Here is a 6,000-nt window from a genome sequence, read left to right on the forward strand (position 1 = left end):
ATACCGCTGATCAACCCTGATCTGGAACTATTTGTGGACAGATCAGCATCCAGGGGCTCAGAAACAGGTCAAAACTGCGTAGGGTTTGCAGTAGTGACTCAGAATGAAATTCTACTTTCAGGTAAACTTCCGTCTCATTATTCAGCAAGGCGGCGGAACTCACCGCCCTCATAGAGGCCTGCAAAGTGACTGTGAATATTTACACTGATACTGCTATCAGTGTAAATATTCACAGTCACTTTGCAGGCCTCTATGCCTTTGGCATCACGCAAGATTTTGGAACATTATGGAAGCATAGGGGGTTTTTGACCTCCTCAGGCAAGCTTATCACGCGCCACGGCCTGATAGCTGACCTCCTGGGTGCAATCCTACTTCCAAAAGCTATTGCAGTATGTAAATGTGAAGCGCATACCCCTTGTAATGACCCTATTTCCACAGGTAACGCCAAAGCTGATGCAGCGGCAAAAGCAGCAGCAAAACAACCTGAACAGAAATGAAATACAAATGTCATGACTATATTGTCTGCTCCTACTCTAAATCTCACTGAATTACAGGGTATGGGTGTATTACAGGGTATGGCCAGAGACACAGTATCGGCGAATGTGAAGATCAAATGTTGAACTACTGCATAAATTTGTCTTCTGTGTTATCTGATATTCACAGGCAGGTGAAGGACATGGTGAAAGACTTCAGGAGGAAGAATTGGAAGGCTAATCGTTGGCTGGGACCGCTTCAGATTCTGCTGACTACACCCACCGCTGTGGAGATAGCAGAGAGAGCAACATGGATACACGCCAGTCACTGTAAGCAGGTACCAGTGTCAGATCAGGAACTAGGGGGAGAGTAAATATTCACCGTAACCACCCAGTATGGTAGAATTGTTGGTTTCTAGATGAAATCTAGAAAAAATCTCTAACACCCGCACTTAGGAAGACAAACCTAACAGATAGTGTTCCAGATCCTCGGTGATGTGGGACGAGTGCGTAAGGGCAGTGCCTGCACTCTGAAAGGTGAAGGTTCACTTAAAGTTTGGTGTTGTTCATAGGAATCATCTGAGAGACATTCTAAGAATCCTGCTACTGAGACATGAAAAGGTGAAACTCAAAAAGACAACATTCCTGTGCACACAGTGTGGACACCCCAAATGCTCTAGCTTGTGTAGACCCATTTCCTCGAGAGAAGATGAGCGTGCACCTCTACTGAAGTGAAAAAATCAAATAGTAGGTAGGACAATACCTGCAAAGCAAAGATGAAAGGGTTTACATTATCCCTTACATTAGCACTATGGCTGTGTGTAGAATGGACCAAACCAGAGACTAACACAGAGCTAACAGAAGGAAAGAAGGGGACAGTGACTTGCACAAAAGTGTATGATAATAAGGGAAATATATGGGAATGTGTTATCTATGCAAATACCCATGTGGGCCAAAAGGGTGGCTCTCAGTGTGGTGTAGTACCAGTACATCTTTGACGAGTCACCGTCCAGGAGGTTGCTCCTGGAATAAGAACAGACCAACAGTTAAATTTATTTTAAACAATGTCACTAACTCTGACAGAGGCAAGTTCTGTTTTGCTACTGAGCAGATAGGCACTGACTCCTACGAACGCACGGTGGACATCGAAGTGATTAAACCAGCCGTGATAGATAGGGTAATAAATGTAGTCATACCAGCTCTGGCCCAGGCTAATTTGAAAGATGATCTCACAGAACAGATTTCCACCATTAAGGGGTCTGATCTGCAGAAACAAACAGAACTCGCTCTGACTAAGTGTGAAGACAATTACACCTGTGCTTTAGCCCTTATGCATCGCGAAGAACTTCAAATCAATAAGTCATGCAGGCAGTTCATCAGATGTTCAAAACTGTCCCTATAACTGCAAGCATGATGGAACAGGTGTCGACGTCCTGCGAACTCCCAGCTAGTATCTGTAATGTTGTTATGATGGGGAAAAGCCTTCTGACTAGTGGGAATGTATGTTTCTACAGAGCAAATTGCACTGAAAAGCAACCAAAGTATCCTACACACCTAGTGTTCAGAGTGACAAAAGAGCAGGCTGATACTTGTGTATGCAGAGACTCTGGAAAAACAAATGTGGGCATGTCATGGTGCAAGCTGAACGTGTATGTTCTGGATAACGATGACTGTTCAGCAAAGCAAGGTGACTGCACCAACATGGGGCCAGCCAACTTCACAGCGAAGTTGTGACTCAGGTGAATTTCATATGCCCTTTCATAAGACTCACTTCATCAGCTGCTGCAATATGGGTGTGTGGCAATAAGGGATTCTACTGACTCCCTACGGAGGGTTGGAGAGGTTGCTGCTACCCAGCGTTACTCAAAACTGGTACATCAGTGTACATACCTGATTATGAGAACAATACTAGACAGAAGAGAGCAGTATCCAAATATAACGACTACGTGTTAGAGTATCCGTGGACTAGCCCGTCAGAAAATATAGGATGGTCAGTATTTCTAGGAGGAGGAACTACTCCTAAATAAAATCAATAGATTAGCTTATATGGTTCTGACCCTGGTGAATAATACTGAAACATTGACTACAATGATCACTGATGAACTTACACAGCTTTGGAGTGCAGTCATACAAAATCGCCTAGTGTTAGATATGCTCACGGCAGAGAAAGGAGGAGTGTGCAAGATGCTTGACATCTTGTGTTGTTTTAACATACCAGATGTGTCTGCTAATGTTACAGAGGTGCTCAACCACATGAGGAATGCAATTAGACCCCCTCTACAAGTGGACAATTCATGGTTCAGTTGGATCACTGCCTTTTGGGGAGGCTGGGGATACTGGTTGGTCCATACACTGCTGCCCATTATAGTGATCAGACTTCTAGCGCTGTTATGTGTTCCCTGCATCTGTCAGTTGGTGTCTACCACTCTACAATGATTAGTTGCCTCAACACTCAACAGGAAAGTATAGTGTCAACTCTTACAACAAATGGAGGATAGATTTGATGAATGTAGAGAGCAGATTTGAGACATTGATTTTCCACCGGATCTGACACAAGCAGACCCTGAGTTGACAAATGATAAAAATTAATTTAGCTTAGAATGAGTTTGTTTTGTTTTGGGGTTTTTTTTTATCCTGATATGTTTTATGCTGATTCTGATTCCCTGACTCGCAAAGAAAAAAACAGAAAATTAGAGGGGTTTCTACTCTCTCAAGAAAAAGCAGAGTAACTATTTTTTGAGGTTTAGTTGATGATGACATTGGAAAGCCAAGGGAAAAGATGGTGTCTGATGATGGTGTAAAACTGTCTGTGAAATGCTTAAAGTAAATATGTTAAAATTTTGTATATTTAGTTTGTCCTTAATGACAAAAAGGAGGGAAATGTAGTGGAAATTTTAACAAGTAACATAGATAAACAAGTAACCCTTTAGGAACTCAGGTGTGTGTGTGGAGAGGAAGGTGTTAACAAGGTGGCTGTCAGTACCAGGAGCGATACTACATGTGGAATGCAAAAACATTGTATATCTTGTTTTTCTATATGCTATAGCTCCTTTTATAGAAGTGAGATGTACCATTCTACAAGTGTGTCATGCTGGTGGAAACGTATACATTTGCTGTAGGAGGATTAGGAGATTTAGGAGGCACCTAAAACTTAGGGGGACCCGTGAAAGCAGGCCATGCCTCTCCACTGTGTAATCTCATTGCAATGTGTTTGAGATGCCTTTTTGCAAAATACAAATTACTTTCTTTTCTCTTTACTGTGACACACACCCTTGTGTCAGTGTGTAGTTTGTTAATTATTTCAAGTCAGAGTGCAGACTTGCCACCACAGCGCTCTACAAACAAGGGAAAGCGGTTTTTCAGACAAACGCATGTGTGCAGCTGAACCGGGCAGTTTTCTTTGACTTTTTTCATACGTTTGGGATCTTCTATGATATGAAACGTGCTTGTTTACTTTAAAATGCAAAATTCATGAGAAACAAAGGAAAGTCATCAAAAATATGAATTTTCGTATGAAATATGATTTTTTTCATCAAAGCTCAAAAATTCATATGAAACATGGAAAAGGTGTTATTCCATGAAAATTCAGTTAACAAAGTCAACTTTCATCATTTTCCATCGAACTGGCTCGTTTCCTGCCTCAGCGCGGTGTGCTCTCTGCATTGTGCTTCTCTGGCGCTGAAAATGCGATTCCGCAAGTCTCAGCGCTCTACGAGCAAGGGAAAGCGGTTTTTCAGACAAACGCATGTGTGCAGCTGAACCGGGCAGATTTCTTTGACTTTTTTCACACGTTTGGGGTCAACTATGATATGAAATGTGATTGTAAACATTGAAATTCCAAAATTCATAATAATCAATGGAAAGTCATGAAAAAGATGAATTTTCATATGTAATATGATTTTTTAAATGAAAGTTCAAAAATTCATAGGCAACATGGAAACAGTGATCATCCATGAAAATTCACTTAACACATTCAACTTTCATCATTTTTCGAGGAACTGGCTTGTTTCCTGCCACCGCGCAGCTTGCTCTCTGCATTGTGCTTCTCTGGCGCTGAAAATGCGATTCCGCAAGTCTCAGCGCTCTACGAGCAAGGGAAAGCGGTTTTTCAGACAAACGCATGTGTGCAGCTGAACCGGGCAGATTTCTTTGACTTTTTTCACACGTTTGGGGTCAACTATGATATGAAATGTGATTGTTTACATTAAAATGTCAAAATTCATAATAAACAAGGGAAAGTCATAAAAAAGATGAATTTTCATATGTAATATGATTTTTTAAATGAAAGTTCAAAAATTCATAGGCAACATGGAAACAGTGATCATCCATGAAAATTCACTTAACACATTCAACTTTCATCATTTTTCGTGGAACTGGCTTGTTTCCTGCCACCGCGCAGCTTGCTCTCTGCATTGTGCTTCTCTGGCGCTGAAAATGCGATTCCGCAAGTCTCAGCGCTCTACGAGCAAGGGAAAGCGGTTTTTCAGACAAACGCATGTGTGCAGCTGAACCGGGCAGTTTTCTTTGACTTTTTTCACACGTTTGGGGTCGACTATGATATGAAACGTGCTTGTTTACTTTAAAATGCAAAAATTCATGAGAAACAAAGGAAAGTCATCAAAAATATGAATTTTCATATGAAATATGATTTTTTTCATCAAAGCTCAAAAATTCATATGAAACATGGAAAAGGTGTTATTCCATGAAAATTCAGTTAACACATTCAACGTTCATCATTTTTCGTGGAACTGGCTTGTTTCCTGCTACCGCGCATCTTGCTCTCTGCATTGTGCTTCTCTGGCACTGAAAATGCGATTCCGCAAGTCTCAGCGCTCTACGAGCAAGGGAAAGCGGTTTTTCAGACAAACGCATGTGTGCAGCTGAACCGGGCAGATTTCTTTGACTTTTTTCACACGTTTGGGGTCAACTATGATATGAAATGTGATTGTAAACATTAAAATTCCAAAATTCATAATATTCAATGGAAAGTCATGAAAAACATGAATTTTCATATGAAATATGATTTTTTACATGAAAGTTCAAAAATTCATAGGCAACATGGAAACAGTGATCATCCATGAAAATTCACTTAACACATTCAACTTTCATCATTTTTCGTGGAACTGGCTTGTTTCCTGCCACCGCGCAGCTTGCTCTCTGCATTGTGCTTCTCTGGCGCTGAAAATACGATTCCGCAAGTCTCAGCGCTCTACGAGCAAGGGAAAGCGGTTTTTCAGACAAACGCATGTGTGCAGCTGAACCGGGCAGTTTTCTTTGACTTTTTTCACACGTTTGGGGTCGACTATGATATGAAACGTGCTTGTTTACTTTAAAAGGCAAAAATTCATGAGAAACAAAGGAAAGTCATCAAAAATATGAATTTTCATATGAAATATGATTTTTTTCATCAAAGCTCAAAAATTCATATGAAACATGGAAAAGGTGTTATTCCATGAAAATTCGCTTAACAAAGTCAACTTTCATCATTTTCCATCGAACTGGCTCGTTTCCTGCCTCAGCGCGGTGT

The sequence above is a fragment of the Hemibagrus wyckioides genome, linkage group LG17 (genome assembly GCF_019097595.1).
Source record: "Hemibagrus wyckioides isolate EC202008001 linkage group LG17, SWU_Hwy_1.0, whole genome shotgun sequence".
Lineage (NCBI taxonomy): Eukaryota > Metazoa > Chordata > Actinopteri > Siluriformes > Bagridae > Hemibagrus > Hemibagrus wyckioides.